The following is a 19,401-nucleotide window of genomic DNA, read 5'->3' on the forward strand; positions in this document are numbered from 1 at the left end:
AGTGGAACCCTAACTGCCTCTAAGTAAGCTAATTTAGATAGCTAAAACTAGCTAACAGGCTAATTTTCTTCCTAAATTATTTGAATGTTCCTTCCCATAAAGGTCATACAATAATTCATAGAAATTTTATCTGAGCTCTGAATTTGTCACTGGATCAATTAGTTAAAGTGGTATAATTTTGATTGTGTTGCTGCTTTTTTTCTTTTCAAAGCTCAGGGTTTTACTACGACAGCTTAGAATGTACCTTCTCGCTAAAACACAATACTTAATTTACATTTTTCAGATAACTTAAGTTGTAAGTTGTGTTTCAAATATCAAAATGTAATATCATTCTGCTCTATAATACAATATCTGCAAGATCAATATTGCATGATTGGTTTGACACAGTGACTGACCACGGTGAGTCACTGGCATCAGTAAGGACAAAAAGAGACACAAGTCATTGACAGCGTATATACTCTCTCTGCAGAAAAAATATTTTAAAAATGATTGAGAAAAATTAATGAGAAACTTGAGAACTTTCAAGGGCATTAAATATAAAGACCACAGCATAGAAGTAATTCAAATTTTTAAGACTGCTTAGCCACCCACACACACATGTTAAAAATATTGCATATTGTGCTTGTATGCTGCAGACTTCTTAGAACATCATGTACTATTAAATAATCAGTGTATGCTACCAAATCTGCTAATAGCATCCCAGCTTAAATTGGTGTTAATAGAATTTAACAGTGCTTTATTAGTATTGCTCTGATGTTCAACATCATAAGGAGCAAAACTGAGGATAATCAGGATGTTTTTCATTCAATTAGTTGTTACTGCTAAAAAAATATATTATTTTGCCAAACCCAAAACTACTTCAAAGGAAAATAAGTTTTTTGGTAAACAATTAATTAAAAATTAAAAATTACTTGAAGCTGTGAAATAATTTGAAATATTTCATTATATTTAAAGTAAATATTTCTGCACATCATTTTATAAATTTCTTCTTGAGGTGCTTCTCTAAATTTCATCTTAAATTGCTTATAAATGTAGGTATATTATGGTACTTTCCAAAAGAATAAATTTTTGGATAACCTTTCTCACAACTGAAAATTTTCAGTTTTCAAAATCACAAATTTAGACTTTTTTCTATAATTCATTAATATTCTTCTATTTTCTTCTGTGAATACATATGTATGTATACACATACACACACATCTATATGTAAATAGATTTTTATGGATATAAAATAGTTTTCCACTCTTTTGTAAAACCACACCAGAGTCTACGCAGCTTGCCACCTTTTCTGAAAAGGACACAGGGCTTTTCTTCCTAAATAATTTCACTTACGTGGTCTAAACCTGACATTTTGTATTACTTCTACATACTTGTAGGTGGTTTAATTATAAATCAGACTAAGAACATAAAAACAACATTTTCAAAGGATTAATTCTATAATTCCCTAATAATATTTCTCTGCAATTTCCAACTGATAAATTACGTAAATTAATGCCTTCAAAAGAGGCATTGATTAGAGAAAGAGTACATGGATTTCTTTTTGGTGAAGTGCTGAATCTCTGTGCATGCTAAAAAAGCACAAGTGTAACATGTTAATTATCATCAAGCTGATGTTTTCTTGCAAAAGGCCAGTTGTGTTCTACATTGATTACAAAACAAGTTTCAAGCATCCTAGCCTTGAAGACACATAATTCTCAGTTTTTTAATTCCCTTTAAATGAACAACTGTTTTTCTAAAGATGGGAGGAAAAAGTGACCCCCTGTATACTACAGTTAACTATTAGCAGTAGATTTGTGTCTCGGATCACCTGAAGTGCATACAAACTGCTACATAAGATGATCTGTATAGTCAGCCACATTCATTTTTGAGTGCTAAAACTAAAATATATAAATAGTCTTTGTCCCAATCATAGTTTTAGATAATTCTCTCCTTCCTCCACCATGCTTCTAAATGCCTCTTTGGACTGGAAAAAAGTCATATCAGCTCCATGATTTTCTTGTGAAATAGCTTTGGTGGATGCTAAGTGACCAAAATGCAAGTGATAATCTTGTACAGAAAAGGGAAGTCGAGATTCAAGAAGACAGCTGAGTTGAAAAAAAGTCTGTTCTATTTCTAGTTAGAAGGGTTTTGATTAAAAAAAAAGTCAGTCCAGTCAAACATATTATGTGTTTAACCACATACCATTATTTTTAACTTGGCCCTAGTTTGTTTATTAGGATTATGGTTGCCTATAATGTTGATATAAAAAAATGGTAACTGACTCTGTTTCATCCTAGCATGCTTTCAGAGGGCTTCTACTTGATATTTGATATTTGAAATATATCATCAAATACATAAAATAAGCCATATCACACTCTATAAATTGTTGCAGAACATGTAAAAAAAAGTTAAAGAGGAAGCAAGTAGAATTAAGTGAAAAATCATCTCTTTCTAAACAATTGTATTGAGATAACATAAGCCTGTTTTTGTATTTACATTTACATATTTTATATGTGTATATAATACATAAATTTATATCAAATATATAACATTTTGCATTTATATATTTTCTATTTGTATTTTACATTTACAGTTTATATTAAATTTCTTTCCCCACCCTTTCCCCTTCAACAGGTAAAATAAGCAATTGAAATCACTAGGTCAATTCATGTAATGATGCAATTCAAAGATGCAAGCACAAATCATGAGCTTTCATAGTCACATATGTAAAAAGGAATCCCATCCAGCAAAAATCCTCCCAGATGGGTAGTCCTACAACATGCAGTACATTTTTCATGCAACAGGGAGGCAGGTACTGGCCTTCTCAATCTCTCATGTAAAAGTTCTGGCTAAAACCTTTCTCAGGTACCAAAGACTCTTTCTGTTCACCTTTGTAGAGCAGGTGTTTTGGGTCTTCTTTTGTGCCTTGATTAGCTTTGTCTGAGCCCTCCTTCCCTCCTTCCTTCCTAACTTCCCTTTTTAATTATTCTGTACGTGCCCTGTGGTAAATCTAATCCCCTCTCAGTAGGACATGACTTTATAAATACGAGTGAAGTGTCTTCTTATGTGGAGGTTACAGAGCCCGAGTATCCCAGCAGGGTTGTCTCACCTGTCCTTCTGTCCCCCTGCTGCTTACAAAAGATTTCTTGAATAAAATACCATGGTAACTTCCTCTTAAGACTGGAACCATGTGCTGTTCATTCTTATGCATTCTTTCTCCTGAAATATAATTTAAATAACCACAAAAGAAAAGAAAAATAAGTTATGATATAGAACATATCATCACATACAATGGAAGATGGTGCATGTAAGATCATACATAGGCTGTACTGCATAGCAGATACTTGTAAATGTCTTCAACTTACAGCTAAAAGCCTCTATCCAACCTGTAAGTAAAGACATGTATTATCTTGGTATATGACACTGTCTTGTAGAATTTACTCTTTTTCCATTTCAGGAGTAAGCTAAACCTATCCCAGCAAAAGCTGTGAAACTCTACAAGTTTTGTGCGCACAACAGGCCATGCAGTGTTATATGAATAAAAGCAGATAAATATGCTACCACTTTTAATAAAACTGCAATACATAAGTGTATATGTCTTCTTCAGTTTATCTAATAGCAAAACTTTAGTGTTCTCTTAATAATGGTGTTTTGTGAGTATACTTATAAACATTAACTAGATACACATATATGCAATATATACATGTGTCTAGATACATAAACTTACAATAGATTATATTCCATCAATATTTTACAGATTTGATAGGTAGACTGTTGGAATGTTTATTCTAATGTTACGAGATTTTAATATATAAGGAACAAAGGTTGTATATTTTTGCTTGTTCATCTAATGAGATTGTTCTAATTTGGATTTAGCTGCAAAAATACTTTTTTAGTTTGAAGGAATAAAGTACCAACATGATGAAATAAAATCAATATGAACTACAAATTCAAAATTATTTTGTCCAAGAAAAAAATAAATACAAACCAAATTAAATAAGGCACTATGTTTACAAATACTGATTGAAAACAATAAATCAGTTTAAAAATAAATTATTTTATAAGAGAATTTCTAGATGCATTCTAGATTTTGTTTTGCCTGTTCTGTTCTTTTTTTTTTTTTTTTTTTTAACTAGTAAAGTAGAAATGAGGCATCTTTCAGCATTTTTCATTGATCTTGTGGGCCTATTAGGACTCTTGGTCAAACTGAAAATTTTGTTGTTTACATCCTCAACAGCATTATTTACATCACAATATTTATTTCTTGGGAAGCAATATAGCTGGCTTCTGACCTGTACTGAAATCAATTACTTAAAAGAGCAAGGATACTATTGCTGCTACAGACCTAAATAAAGAGAATTCTGCTGATTTACCAAGTCTCATTATGTTTTATTTCATTGACAGTATTTGAATTGTTTAGGACATGAAATACCAGTCTGAACACACACACACACACACACACACACAAAAATTACTTCATGTCTTGGTCATGCTGCTATCACTGATGTAGTAATAGCTGGAGAACCTCTTTTTCCCTTTATGCTGCAATTGCATTCACTGTTTTTGACGTACTGAACACTGTGCAGCTGTACTTGGTCCTGATTTCGTAGACCTTATGGGAACTTACCTTAGCTTGACACATGAGATTTATGTGCCTATTTAATGTTTAGTCCACAGCTATTCAATTCATTTTGCTCCTTTTAAATGGGGCAACCCAAACCCAAAGGCTTTGCTTGTGTGCAAGGGTTTGTAAAGTTTTTCTAATTAATTTGCGTCAATTTATATTCAATAGAATTCTAATATCTCTTGCTATATTGCTTCTGATGCTCAGAAGTTTTTTCCTTATTTGAAATATCTATATTCTGAATATTTTATGGAAGAGAGAGCAGAAAAAAGCAGTAGTAATTGAAAGTGACAGTATCAAGGGGACAGGGGATCTTCCTTGTCCTGATAAGTACTGGTCCATAAACTGTGGCTATAACAAGATGTGTTGAAGGGATTGAATATTCTGACAATTGAAAAGGCAAGCAGCTTTCTTGCTCTCAGCTCATTATATTCTAGCAAATCATTGCCTATTTCACAGGCTCTGACAATAGCTACTGGGGTCAAAAATGTCATCATTAAGTGAGAAAAATGAGTGTATAGTCACTCTGTCATCTTAAGTCGTATGAATAATCTGTGAAATCACAGATTTTTATGAACTCTCTGCTGAGATGGAATATCTTAGTCTTAGAACTATAGAACTTACTAGCATTAACTTCATGAAAAAAACAAAGCAAAAAAAAAAAAAAAAAAAAAAGCCAGCACACATCTGAACTTATGCACCACATCCATTTCAGTTAACAATGATCTGATCCTTTGGTGTAGAGCTCCTCTGCATGTCGCATCCCTCAAATAAGGATGCCACATTCCACAAGATTACTCCATGGACACAATTTACACCATGGCTGCTTGCTTTTTTTTTTTTTTTTTTTTTTTTTTTTTGATCAGGTAGACATATCAAGAATAACTAGACAGCTAGCTTAGATTTTTGGACAGGATAAACAAATGAACTCATTATAACTACATAAGACAGGACCTGTCTGACTTTATGTATAATATAGAGTCCAGTTCTGGTGATCAGTGAAGTGAACATATGATTCTGATCTCTTTTATTTTTGCTGGCTTACCTCTTCTACTACCCCTGACAACATGCTTTGAAAAGTGGTATCCATCTTTTAGCAGCAATAACATAATGAAATGACATGTACTGGTTTATAACGGTATGCTTTGAATGATCAGGGATATAGCAAGAAGCACTACTTCAGATGATCATAACCATATTCGGCCCCTGAAATTTTATGCAAATGTTTGAGAAGGAATTGCAGTCAATTAACTGGTAAGCCTACCTGGTTGTTTCAAGGTAGAAGTGAATTTTCTGATGGTAGCAAGTGACTGAAACTGCAATTGTAACTTTGCAGTGTAGGAGGCAAGAGATAATGCCCCATCAAATCACTTCCAGTACTGGAGATTATAGGAACACCCAGGGCTGAACTTCCATTCAGCAAAGTCATCTAAGAAAAAAGGCTACAATGAAAGATTTCATCTTAAAGCAGTATCCTCCTCAGCAGAGAAAAGGAGAAAATTTATCTAACACACTGCTTCTGATTGCCTGGGTGATGTTTGAATTGACTTTAGAAATAGGTGGCTTGTTATTCCACTAGCAGAAGAGAATGCGGAAAACATTGAAACCAAGCTAGAGTGGGAGCTAAGGAGAAGGGATACTTTAACTTTTCTTTGTCTACCTCCAAGCATAACTATTGCTACAATTACTGTTATAATACAATCTTCATATTTTTATTAAAATAAACTCACTTTATTTTACTTCAAAGTTCACCCTCGTGTTACCAGATTGGCAATCACCAAGAAGCACGGAGCTGAAAACAGGGCATGGATTCTTACCTACAGCAATCCACATCTCAGGAGTCCTCTACAAGTCTCAGTCTGCACCTGCTAGGATGACAAAACAAATGCACGTGTGGCATCTTGCTCCTGATCTGTTTGCTGCAATTCTCTGCTGGGTTTGGATGTTCATTGGGTCTCTTCTTAACTATTCGGCCTGCCTCTACCCAGCAAAGCTTACCCTATCAAGCCTTCTAGATATGCCTAACTCCTCCTTAAGCCTAAGGTAAGGCTAATACAGACACATTCTCTAACGCTCTCTCTGCTAACACTCTCCTCAAACTGCCTCCTAATGCAAGGATCAAGGCAAGTATGTGTGGTGTCCTTGTTTTTATATTGGTGGTAAACCTTCACTACCATTTCTGAAGTGCTCATTCTGACTCACTATACCTAATCTTGATCCAAGCACAACTAGAAGGAATTTCTAGACAGTCTGGTTTTATATAGTTGGGAAGAAGAACTGCATTGTCAGTGTGACCTTTCAGTTGGCTGGGAAGGGACAGGGAGGGGAAAAGTTGGGCAATGGATCCCACACATGTGAAGTACAGAATACAGAAATCTAAATGTTAAGTGAGACATAGTTGCCTAAAAGAACCAGGAATGGCTAACTTAGAGTGAGTACTTCAGCAGAGGACTGGATTAAATACTCCAGGAGATTTCTTCCACTCTTGTTGCAAATGAAAAAAATGAGAAATTTACCTTAACATTTTTGCATGAAATTTTTTTTTCCATGCTTGTGAGGGAGCTGGTGGTAAAAAGGATTTTCTGACAGTAGACTCTTGTGAAAGCTTTCATTTTGGGGGAGATTCTATTTCCCTCTTGATTGTCTTTATTTGGACTACTATTTAAATAAACTGAATGTTGTAAGCAGCAATCTCGTGTACTTGCATATCACATGTTCAAGTTTATTAAATAAATACTTCAGAAAATCACAGAAAGAGTAGGTTTTCAGTTTAAGAAGAAACAATATAGGGATTTTCTGTTGTTATTTTGACATTCTTGCTCTGTCCAAGAAACCATTTAGCAAGAGTGAGGGCTCAAAAAATTACATTATTAGTCTCTGTTACTGAGTAGAGATGTACTGAGCTATACCATCATAATTCATAGAAATAACTGTTCAGGAAGAATACCTTGTTATTTCCACTTCCTTTGTTTTATTTGCTTTATGCTGCTTAATAATCCTTGTCATGTCATTTTTCATTATTTATAAATGTGATAGAGGAGACAACATATTATATCCTGTGGGGTCCAGCTTTCACATGGAACAGCATATACTGTAGTAAGCCAGAGGAAAAAAATAGATCATGCACATCTACAAAACTACAAACTGTAGCAAAAATGGACTGCATATGTTTCATTCTTGTCTCTTGGTTCTATTTTTGGCTGAAGGATAGATTCATGCCATTCCCTTTTCTTTCCTTGTTTCATCAGTAATTTTTTAAGACTATCTCATTTCTGGAATTTTTTTGTTTGTCTTTAGAGCAGTGTATCAAATTACGATGTCAAAGCTGCTAGTTTCTATAAAAGATAACAGTAGTCCCCCTGCAATCCACTGGTTGGTCTACAGTGACTTAACTCTATCATGGTTCTAAATGAAGGGAGCAGAATGACCAGTATAATTAAACAATATGATATTACCTACATTATTACTCTACTAAGTAAATAGTCATACAGCAATGGTACTTCTTCAGTCATTTGAAATGCAGAGTTTGTATAATTTCTTGTCTAAAAACCCAAGTAGAATGGAGTCTTAAATATATGTGTGAATGAATGTGTGGTCCTTACATTCCTGTATACCTATCAAGTCAAACATGAACAACTTTGTAACTCACATAAACAGCAAACTAGGCCACACATTTTGCTCATTTGAACTTTTTACACAACTTAAAATTTGGGAGACAAATGCAGACTTTTAAAAAATATTTGTCAAAAAAAGATGTAGGCAAACTTTATTATGTGTTTTACTTTATCAAAATCTAACAGTGCTCATCACTACCAGGGAATTTGCCTGCTTGTAAATGCACCGGTAGTTTGAAATAGGTATCAGAGCCTTCTGCTTACCTATTCCCTGTACTGCTGTTGCTGAAATCCTGGGGACAAATTGTAATACTGATAATGTTCAGAAAGCCAACAACCTGTGAATGTCCTTCTCTTGGTTGCTTCTTTGGGAAAGGGTAGCTTTTGGGAGGAAGAAGGAAACATAAATATTCAATGTATTTGTTTTAAGTAAATATTAAAAACAATTGATAAAGTAAAATAATAATTAATGAATACAGTTGGCTGCTGGCTCTGAGTGGTTTATTTTATTTGTTATTTAGTAATGTTGGTGTACTACAGGTCGGCAAAGTGACATGGGACTTTTCCCAATCCCTGATTAAAGCATAGCTATAGCAGAATCAGGAGAACGGAGTGCACAGAATAGAAGGGAGAGCTGAATCCATCACTATACTGGAAGTTAAAAAATCAAGTCCAGAAAGGAGGACTTATAGAGGCTTTAGGCCTCACTTTCCATTAGCACAAACTGGAATAGCAGGAACATCCACAGTACAGTTGCACTGCTGCATACTCTTGCCATTGAGACTGGACCTGGATCTTCCCCCACTCCCTTGAGGAAGTTAGTCAGTTCCCAGGTGTCTCAAGCTTCTCTGACTTCCCCAGCTTGATCAACTGAAATGATGATTAGTTCTTATGAGAGCAAAGGTTACATTCACAGAACTGTTTGAGCATGGAAGGTACCTCTAGAGATCTTCTAGTCCAACCCCCTGCCCAGAGCAAGGTCAGCTACAGCAGGCTGTCCAAGGATGGAAACTCCACAACCTATTTGGCTAACGTGTTCCAGTGTTGGATCACCATCACAGGAAAAAGTGTTTTCCTATACTGAAATGGAATTTCCTGCATTTCAATTCATGCCCATTGCCTCTTGTCCTGTCACTGGGCACTACTGAGAAGAGTCTGGCTTTGTCTTCTTTAATTCCCCCTCCTCAGGCACATATACACATTAATAAGATCCACTCAAGTCTTCTCTGCTCTAGGTTAAATACTCCCCTCCCTCTCAGCCTCTCCTCATATGACAGAGGCTCCAGTCCCTTAAACATCTTCATGGCACTTCAGTGGACTTGCTCCAGTATGTCCCTGTCTCTCTTGTACTGGCAAGCCCAAAACTGGAAGCACCACTCCAGGCACAGCCTTACCAGGGCTGAGGAGAGGGGAAGGATCACTTTCATTGGCCTGCTAGTGATGCTTTTTCCAGTGCAGCCCAGGATAGTGTTGGCCTTCTCTGCCATGAGCGTGATTGCTGATTGCTGACTGATAGTTGACTTGTTCTTCAGCATGACCCTCAGGTGTAGGACTTTGCATTTCCCTGTGTTGAACTTCATAAGATTCCTCTCTGCTCATTGCTCCAGCCTCTCAAGGTCCCTCTGAAGGCAGCACAACCATCTGCTGAGTCAACCACTCCTCACAGTTCTGTGTCATCTGCAAACCTGCTGAGGGTGCACTCTGTCTCATCATCCAGGTCATTAAGGAAGATGTTAGACAGTATTGGTCACAGAATCAACCCATCAGTACACCACCAGCGATTGATCTCCATCTGAACTTCGTGCCACCAATCACAACCCATTTAGCCTGGCAGTTCAGACAGTTTTCAGTCTGCCTCGCTGCCTACTTCTGTAGTCCGTATTTCATCAGTCTGTCTATAAGAGTATGTGACGCAGTGTCAAAAGTTTTGCTAAAGTGAAGATAAACAACATCCTCTGCACTCCCCTCATCTTCTGAGCCAGTCATCCCTTTGTAGAAGGCTATCAGGTTGGTCAGACATGATTTCTGTTTTGTAAGTTAATGCTGACTACTCCCAAACACCTTCCTGTCCTTTATGTGTGTCGAAATGGTTTCCAGGATTATTTGCTCTATCACTTTCCCAGGGATTGAGGTGAGGCTCACCAGTCTGTAGTCTCCCAGATTCTCCTTCTTGTCCTTCTTGAAGATAGGGGTGACACTTGCTTTCTTTCAGTCCTCAGCACCTCCCCCAAGCCCCATTACCTTTCAAAGATAATCAAGAATGTGACTGCAGTGACATCAGCCAGTTCACTCAGCACTCATCTGATGACTCACCTGATGGTGATGGTGATGGGTGCATCCCATCAGGTCCCATGGACTTGTATATTTCCAAGTTATTTAAATATTCCCTGACTTGCTTCTCCTCCACCAAGGGCAAGTCTTCCTTCCTCCAAACTTTCCCACAGGTATCAGGGGCCTGGGACTCCTGCAGGCAAATCTTACCAGTAAAGACTGAGGTAAGGAATGCATTAGGTACTTCAGTCTTTTTCATGTCCTTTGTCACTATGGCCCATGCCCCACTTAGCAGTGGGCCCACATTTTCCCTATTTTCCTTTTGCTGCTTAAGTACCTGTAGAAGCCCTTCTTGTTGCTCTGCATATCCCTTGCCAGATTCAACTCCAGCTAGTCTTTGGCTTTACTAACCCTAGACCTGCATACTTGGATAGTGTCTCTGTATTCCTTCTGGGTCATCTCTCCCTGCTTCCTTTTTATGTTTGAGTTTTGTTAGGAGCTCCTTATTCATCCATGCAGGTCATCCTGCCATCCTTGCTTGGCTTTCTGCATGTGGGGATGGGCCATTTTTAAGTTGGTGAAGGTGATCCTTGAAAATTGACCAGTTGTAATTATTATTGGCAGATGACAAATAGCCCATGGTAGACACAGTCATAAAATTGTCTTTGCCTTATACCTTTTTAACAGTGGAAGAAAGAAGTTAGATCATCTTTTACACTCATTGATATCAGTTGGTACGATAGTTCTCTCCATTATTTTCAACTGCTTATGTCATGAAAATTGCCACCTTCGCTGGAAGAAAAATCTAGTAACATTATCAATCAATATTTAATATTGATATTTGACTTTTGAGGTTTTCTTTATATTAAATCTAAAACCTCTGGATTTTAAGGGGGTTAGAGGTTAATTGACCCCTTTCATCTTTGGCCTCTTAGGTTCTCTAAATAATAATCCTCATTTTACATGCTCCCTGCATGTCATTTAGTCTTACAGTAAATATATTGAATTTACATAAAGGAAATTTTGCATTGTTTTCAGTCATTTGCTTTCAAAAGCAAAAAATCTTAGGTCTGTGAAAAATTTTGTTGTAAATAATGTTTTTGACAAGCTTAGGGTCCCGAGCCAATATCGGGAGGCTTTCATTACGATCCCAAGGACGAGATTAAGATGCTAAAACCGGTCAAATAACGTACAACCTTTTAACTTTATTTTCCACGAAGTGGGGAGGAAAGGTGGGGAAAGGTGAAGGGGAGACAAAGGAAAGAGGGGAACAAGGGTAAGGGGAAAAGATAGAGAAAGTTGGAAAAGGAGAGAAGAAGCTAGCTACCACCACTCCGAGGCCAATGATGTTCTGCTGACTCCGTTCAAATTACAGCTCAAGCTGGGTGCCTCCAACGAAGGACCCCAAACAAAGAAATCCCTGGGCAATTATAGTTTTTTCAAATTACGTTTCCCACCCCTCACATGGTAGTTCAGACCAATAGTAATATTTAGGTATGGGGTCTCCTGCTCCTTATTGGGTCTCATCACTGTCCCTAGGCAAGCTGTTTATCTTTACTGTTGAGGTTTTTGCTGACAGATGTGTCTTCATTCCTCGGGTCCTGCCATTGTCTCTCAAGGTCCTGACAAAAAGGTGGTAATTCCAGCAATTAACACTGTTTCAGCAGTGCACAGGAATGCAAACTGCTGGTAACTCCCTTATCATTCCAATTTGAACCAGCTCTCAGGCCCTTTTCTTCTAAGCACGGCCTAAGGCTTCAACAAATTTAGCTACTCATGCTAAGCAAGTTTTATAGAAGTTGTGCTAAGCAGCAGTAATTTACAGTCCAGGTCCCAAAGTCTCTGCCCGATCGTGGTCTGGTTCAGCACAGGCTCGGTGTGTCCTGGGTGGTCGCAGGGAGACCATTTCGGGCTCGCAGCAGCTCAGTCCTGTTTCCGCCGGGGACAGATGGCTTGTTTGGGGTTATGATTTGCTTGCACCCCATGCACCAAGAAATGTTTAAGGCAAAAGTTCACTCATCTGTCCGCTACACTTAGACAAGATCAACCTATCGGAATTTTTTGGTGAACTTTTCACTATGATTATTATTATACTACTTTTAGCATGTGATTGCCAAAAAGTTATAGTTTCATTGTTCTTTGACTAAAGAAATGAAACTTATGAATCAGAAGAACAGTAAATGATGAATAACAAACCCATAAAATTGGTCATGAATGCTGGGAATTTTTGAATGCAAAACTAAATATTCGTACAGAGAACAGTAATTTCCTAAACATTCATGTTGAACAAAAACTTTGCTGCATGAGTGTTTGCTAGTTATGAATATTAAGGAGCAGGGACATGATCTGAAGAAACAGCTGTGCAGAACCAAAACAAATGTGCACTTAACCCTATTTTTGTAGTAGCTGCACAGCTCAATTTATCATGAATCTTTCACTCCTTAGTTATCACTTAGTCAAGATATACATACATATATATGTAGCTCTTCTATTCCTTCCGCGTAGTTCTGCCAGTGACTGCCATAAATCAATGTTTTCTCTCACTCTCTTTTTTTTTTTTTTTTCTCTCTTATGTTTTTACACAGGACTTCAGATCTCAGGAAAGCAAGCTGAGGATGACTAATTTTTTTTCCAAACTACTAGGCTGGAATTAGGGGAAGCATTTCCTAACGTTTAATGCCTTTCTCTTTCCTGTCATGATCATTAAGGATAAGTTCCTCAGTGCATTATCACTGCTTTAAAATACTGAAACACAGTGCCATCTTTTGTGAGCTTGAATTTGTAAAAGGAAGTCAAAGTCTTGATATCATAGAGTAAGCGATTGATGCGTGCTTGACAGCATTGATCCTCCAAACAGCTTGATAAAGTTACATTTGATTTGGTTGAGTGACTTCAGACATTTAATATTGAACATGACCTTACAAAAATAAAAACCAGTAGGCAAATAAATGGATTGTCCATATAGTAAATTTGAAACAAACCGATGGAGGAGCAGTTAATTGAAAGGATAATTGTCTTTTCTAACTGGTGATATATTTGGTGGTCATGAATAAAGCCAATAAAAACCTGTAAAAGCTTTTTTAATGATCTGTGAAGTTCTGTAAGAAGATTAAGTGCCCAAACATTGTGCAAGCAATGTACCTTCATGTTTATGCCTTAGCTATCCAATATCAAGTTTCAAATAAATAAATACATAAATAAATAGGAAGGAGAAAAAGAAGGAGCATCTGCCATTTTCCTATTGATTTTATATACAGTTGCATACTAATTTTAGCAGTGGGTTCTTGGATAAAACAGGGTCCTGGGAGTAGTCAGTGAAGGCTTTCAGTCAGTTACTAGGATGGTTTGAGTGAAAAACAGTAACTTAAATTACATGTGCTTCCATCCTGCATATAGTTTAATCTCAATTGGTTACAGTAATTGTTAAATAAATTTGTTAATAGTTTAAATTGTTAAATAAATTATTAATAAATTGTTATCTATCACCAGACACTTGTTTATGGCCTACCTGAAAATTGCTGGTTATACTTTTAAGTTTTGAATGGTCTTGTGCCCATCTTGCTATCAATCCACTGTTACAACTGTTGGTCAAAGTCACTAGCAGAAAAGTCATGAATCTAATGATACAGATTGGATGTGACACTTTTGGGAAGGTCCTTGCTGCATCCCTACAGTAGATGAATAGAGATGTCTACATCTGGAACTGCAGGTTCCAGAGATTCAGTCTAGCAAATTTCCCTAAGCAGTCACCCTAAAGGGCGACTTAAGGGTCTTACAAGAATTTTGATAAAAAAGCAAAGTATAATATGTAGTTACATTGACAATAGCTCTAATAGTTTTCATAAACTTAAGAACATAAACAAAGAATTTTAAAATGTTTCTTGCATAAAAAGGAATCTTACTTCAGATTCTGAAGTGGTTCAAATGCTGCAAAAAAATTAAATTAATCTTTTTCCTATTTCAACTTTGAAAATCTCTAAATTGTAAAGACACATTGTGAAATATGAAATGCTTTCCACAAGTACTTCCTTTCATAATATGCTTACTTAACTAATTTTCTGAGTGTGGGCAGTTTTATTGACTGCAGAAAGTCTATTTCACCTTGTAAATCTAATTTTATGTACACTAACATCCAATTTATTTCAAATAAAGGACAGAAAGGTACAAAAGAAGTTAGAAATACACTGAAAATGACAGAAAACAGTGAAAACAAGTTTTCTTCACTGTAATCTCTTCGCCTTTTGTGAATCATTACTAACACTATTCTTTCACTACATTTTATTAAAAATACTACTGAATGAGTTAGTACAAATGCTTTTCAAACACATTTCACTGTTACTATTTCAGAATGTGTCATGTATATAAAACTTGTAATTATTTCTTTCATACTTTTACTTGCAGCAGATTCTGTTAAAATAATAATGGCCTTTTATAGTATAAGAGAACATTTGCATTTCAGATTTTGAGTAGCTCTGAGAATTTTCTGCAATTTATCAAATTACCTTTTTCATGGTCCTGGATGGATAATCCAAAATTTGCAGATAACTATTTTAAAGTATGTGGGTGCAAAAATCCATTTAAGAAAACCAAACTTATAACAATACAAAAGGACTTCCTATTATGATTTTAGTATTTAATTAAAATTAGGTCTAAGAATTCAGGGTTATGTCAGACTGCTGTTAAGAAAGTGCAGATCAAACTATCTGGAAATACATGACACTAGTAAGAATGAAAATGACAAAATATTTGATATGCTGTTTCCCTCCTGATGATACCAAGCTTTGTTTTCTGCTCAATCTACTCCAAATATGGATTTCAGCATTATGCTTTAAACAGTATACTGTAAGTCGGGGGACTGCTGTTAGCTCTTTGTCAATAAAGAAAACCTGGACAAAAACTATCTCATTAAAATGTGTCCATAATTTGCTTTATAGACAACAATATAATATTCATTACAGAAAATGCTTAAAAGTTTTATGCAAAACAAAACAGATTAGAATAGTGTGCCTTCAAGATAAGTCAGTATTTTTATTTAACTAGAACTCTAGTTTTCAGCACAACCTAGCAGTATTAGACTTTTGAAAGGGTAAGCTTTGATCTTACAAACTCCCTGTGGTATTTGATCTAATCTGTGCTTTCCTTTAGCTATAAACAGCCTCATTAAAATACTGACAGCTAGAGGATTTGCAAAAAGTGATTGAGAGCAAAGAAAAGCAACTGAACAGACAAGTTGGGTGGGGTCTTTTTGAAGATTTTGCATACTTGTTCTGACACTATTGACTTCTTTCGTAATTCATTGTGAAAAGTCAACCATCAAAAAGCAAATTCAGTTCCTCCTTGCTTAGGAGGTGTTTGCATTAAATTATTTTAAGCACAGGATGAAAAGGTACTTTGTACCAAGCCACAGCTCTAAATAAAGTCATTTCTGGAAAATTTCAAAAGGCAGCATGAAATGCAAGGGAAGAGCTCCATCTATTCAATCATGCTGATGGGCTGCAAAGCCACCTTACAGACTGAATGATTGTTTACAAATAGATTTTGACAGGTAATTTCATCTCATACTCCACCCACACTCTAACTTTCCAAGTCCAGTCCTACTGCCAACGAAGTCAGCTGGAGGTTTGCAATTGAGTAGCATGGGAATATGGTTCAGGTGCCTCTGAAAGGTGAAAGCAGGCAGAATTTGGGTCATGTCAAATCTCTGAGCATCACAGACAAGCTGGGAGGATTTCAGTTCTTGATCCTGCCCGTTCATCTCTGGGTGAAGTGCAGCTCACAATGGATTTGGAGACACTGCTTACACCTAACCACGTAAATTAGATTTTTAGACTGGAAGAAAAATGAAAAACAAACAATGGGAAGGTCAACGATCACTCCACAAGAAATCTGGTGGTAGTGTAATCATAGAGCAGCTGCAATATAGCAATGTAATTGGCAGGATAAAATGTATTAAAAAATGGCATGTGGCTTACTACGTGTTAAAAAGCCAGAGGAAGAAACCACATCCTGCATCTTTGCTTTCCTGGCCTCCAACTGTGTCATGTACCTGCCTCCTCATCACCTAGTATTAAAGATAGTTTTACAGACTTTCCCTCTTCCAACACTGTCCTGTTACAGGTCAGTTGTACTGGTTACATAGTGGAGGCAGGTAGACATCAATCTCTCTGGAGCATCTTTCATCATGAGGGAGACCTCGATGCTCAGCGCCAGATGCCCTGACCCAGCACTCCAGCCACAGTACATCAAACAGTAATTCAAATGCTTAAGGATGTATGGCTATCTCTTGCTGTACCCTCTTCAGTTACGTAAAACAGCCTTGGTCTGAAATGAGGCTTTTATCCAGCAAGTTTGAAAAGAAATAAAATTGCAATTAAAAGAGGCTAGAACTTTTCAAGGGAGAAAAAAAATATTCTGTATCTTTAAAAATGTTAATATTTTCTTTTAAGTTTTCTAATTAACAATGAGCTCTATTCTTCACTCATAACCCAAGCAAAATTCTGTCAGACTCTATATTTAGTGGCTGTTAAATTACATCTATAATTAATATGCGTAGAAATTATGAATAAGATTTAAAATGTCAGCATTTGTTTGAAGTGGCAGAAAATTTAACATGCATTTGAAATTACATTTTTATTCTGTTTTATTATAAAACTGTTTGTTTTATTGAAACATCTTGAGGCTCTATTCAGACAGATATCTGATTTCCTCAGGTTTTGGCACAAGAGCTTGTCTCAAGATTCAAAAGTAAACACATTTCCTCCTGATTTGTTTCTAAAGAATTTACATTTTTCAGCAAGTGTAAAAGTCAGTTGCTCTCTCTAGGCCACACAGTTTTTGAGGGGATGCTATGGCTTCTTTTACTGGGCATGCTTAATAAGACTACTGCCCTCTGTGGAATGGTATCTGGAACATAACTTCTTCGTTTTTCTTCTGCATATGAAACAAAGTAAGGTTGAGGCTGAACTTTTAAAAAGCTAAGAGAGAATATGCTAGTTCACTGCTTGCACAGCTTCAACAGCTTTTCCAGCTGGTTTATTGTAGAAGTACAATCACACCAGTACTTCTCACAACTATTTAATTTCATGCAGCGCTTGCAAATTAAATGCCCAATAACAGACCCTAACATTGAGCTCACAAATGACCATTTCCTGCAATTCAAAGAAAAATGAATTCTAATCATAGCAGGAGTCATCAGAGGAAAAAGAATTATCATTGTTATCATTACTGTCTGATAAAATTATAATTTTAGGTATATAATTATAAGAACATTATAATTTTAGCTGGATATTTCCTGTATAGTGTTATAAATTCCAATAATAACATGAACCATAGAGCTTTATCCTAATTTTTCTGCTGAAAAAAAAAACCAAAAAAAAAACCCAAAAAAAAAAAAACAGAAATCATATCCAAAACTCAGTGAAGTCAGTGGAAAGTCTCCCATTCATGGATAGTTGCTCAGCCTTAGGTTAGACAACAGGTTTCCTCTGCTGGTAAAGAAGTATTGTGATTTTCCCTCTTAGTCTCTGCAGCAGGAGGGTAAAATAGAAGGATCATTTCCTTTCAGTTCCGCAGGTAACACACTGCTGTAACTTAAGTATTTAGAGATTTTTATTCACTGCAGGTGACATTTTGATATCTAATTAAATTGTTCTTTAGAGAAAGAACATCATAAAGGCTGGCTTCGAAAGACCATGAACCTTATTAGTTAAGTACTTGCTCTTTAAAAAATGCATATTTTATGACACAAAAGTGTTGGGGGGTCCACCTTCAGTACAAATGAGTCTGTCATATGAATGTGGCAAACTGCTCATAAAGGCTGCAGACAGTAGCTCATACATTATATCCAGCCTGTTTTCAGAGTGTATTATTTTAGAGCAAATAGCCATCATACCAATGTCATTGTCCTGATTAAATGTTCTTTCTATTTAATGATACTGTACAGTATCTTCACTTCATTATATTTTCTTTTTATATTCTTTTTCGTTATACAAGAGAATCCTATTAAGTCTGTTTAAATAATCTATAAAATCCAGCAGAATGCTGATTTTTCCCATTTATTCACCCAGGAGAGTTCAGGCCACAGAAAAGCTTTATTTGCTTGAAAACTGTCAAAAAAGAAAAGTATTCAGCTCAAAAAGATATGAAAGATCAGGCACTACAGGGAAGATTACACTGTTCTTAATTCATTGCCCTTCCACCTCTCAGACTAGCTTTTGTTAAACATACAATCCAGATAAAAAGCAGATTGTGTTATTTTCATTATTATTCAGAAAAAAAGATCAGAAAATCATAAACTCCACATCTTTTTCAAAAGTCTTTTATTTTCAGACTTATTAGAGATTTCAAGAGAAACAGAACTCAGTGTTTGCTTTTCGTGTTCCTATACAGTCCCTCTTTTTTCAAAGTGTATACAATTTAATGGGAAAAATAAACATTTATTACAGTCAAAGAGTGTTTGTTTCAGGGTTCACTTGACCGATTCTCGTGGGGCATCTGAAATACTTTGTTTCTACTATAGCTGTACTATTTATTAAAAGAAAAAAAGGTCTGTTTCCTCAGTTTCTGTCTTGCTTTCTGCACACAAAATCCAAGATGGTAAAATATGGGTCAATCTTCTATATTTCCGAGCCAAAGAAAGTTGGAATCTAATAATGCTATTCAAGATATTTTCAAATATTAATTGCTCAATTAATATAATAATATGATAGTATTTTTAAACTCCCACATTTCTAAAAAAAATAATACCCAAACTGTTTGGATTTGGTTCTGTTTTGCATTCTGAAAGGCAGTCAGAAAGGCAGAATTCCTTTACGTTCTATCTCTAAACATTCACTACAATGTTTTAATTCTTTTCTCAAGTGGAAACTGCTATAAATCTTATAAATTCATAATTAATAAAAGGTGTTTTTGCTT

At 35.9% G+C, this 19,401-nt stretch overlaps 1 long non-coding RNA gene across 4 annotated transcripts in view; it reads right to left on the reverse strand.

Moving 5' to 3' along the window:
• The window catches only part of LOC135330365 (uncharacterized), a 48,099-nt gene that overhangs the window by 28,058 nt on the left and 640 nt on the right, over positions 1–19,401 (reverse strand). For 3 of the 4 annotated variants that reach the window (XR_010392342.1, XR_010392343.1, XR_010392339.1), the window contains exon 2: positions 3,089–3,198. This is a non-coding gene — a long non-coding RNA (uncharacterized LOC135330365). Of the gene's footprint in view, positions 1–3,088; positions 3,199–6,420; positions 6,472–8,481; positions 8,598–19,401 lie in introns of those variants that run through there. The other variant, XR_010392341.1, reaches the window with a different exon arrangement.

The sequence above is a fragment of the Dromaius novaehollandiae genome, chromosome 1 (genome assembly GCF_036370855.1).
Source record: "Dromaius novaehollandiae isolate bDroNov1 chromosome 1, bDroNov1.hap1, whole genome shotgun sequence".
Taxonomy (NCBI): Eukaryota; Metazoa; Chordata; class Aves; order Casuariiformes; family Dromaiidae; genus Dromaius; species Dromaius novaehollandiae.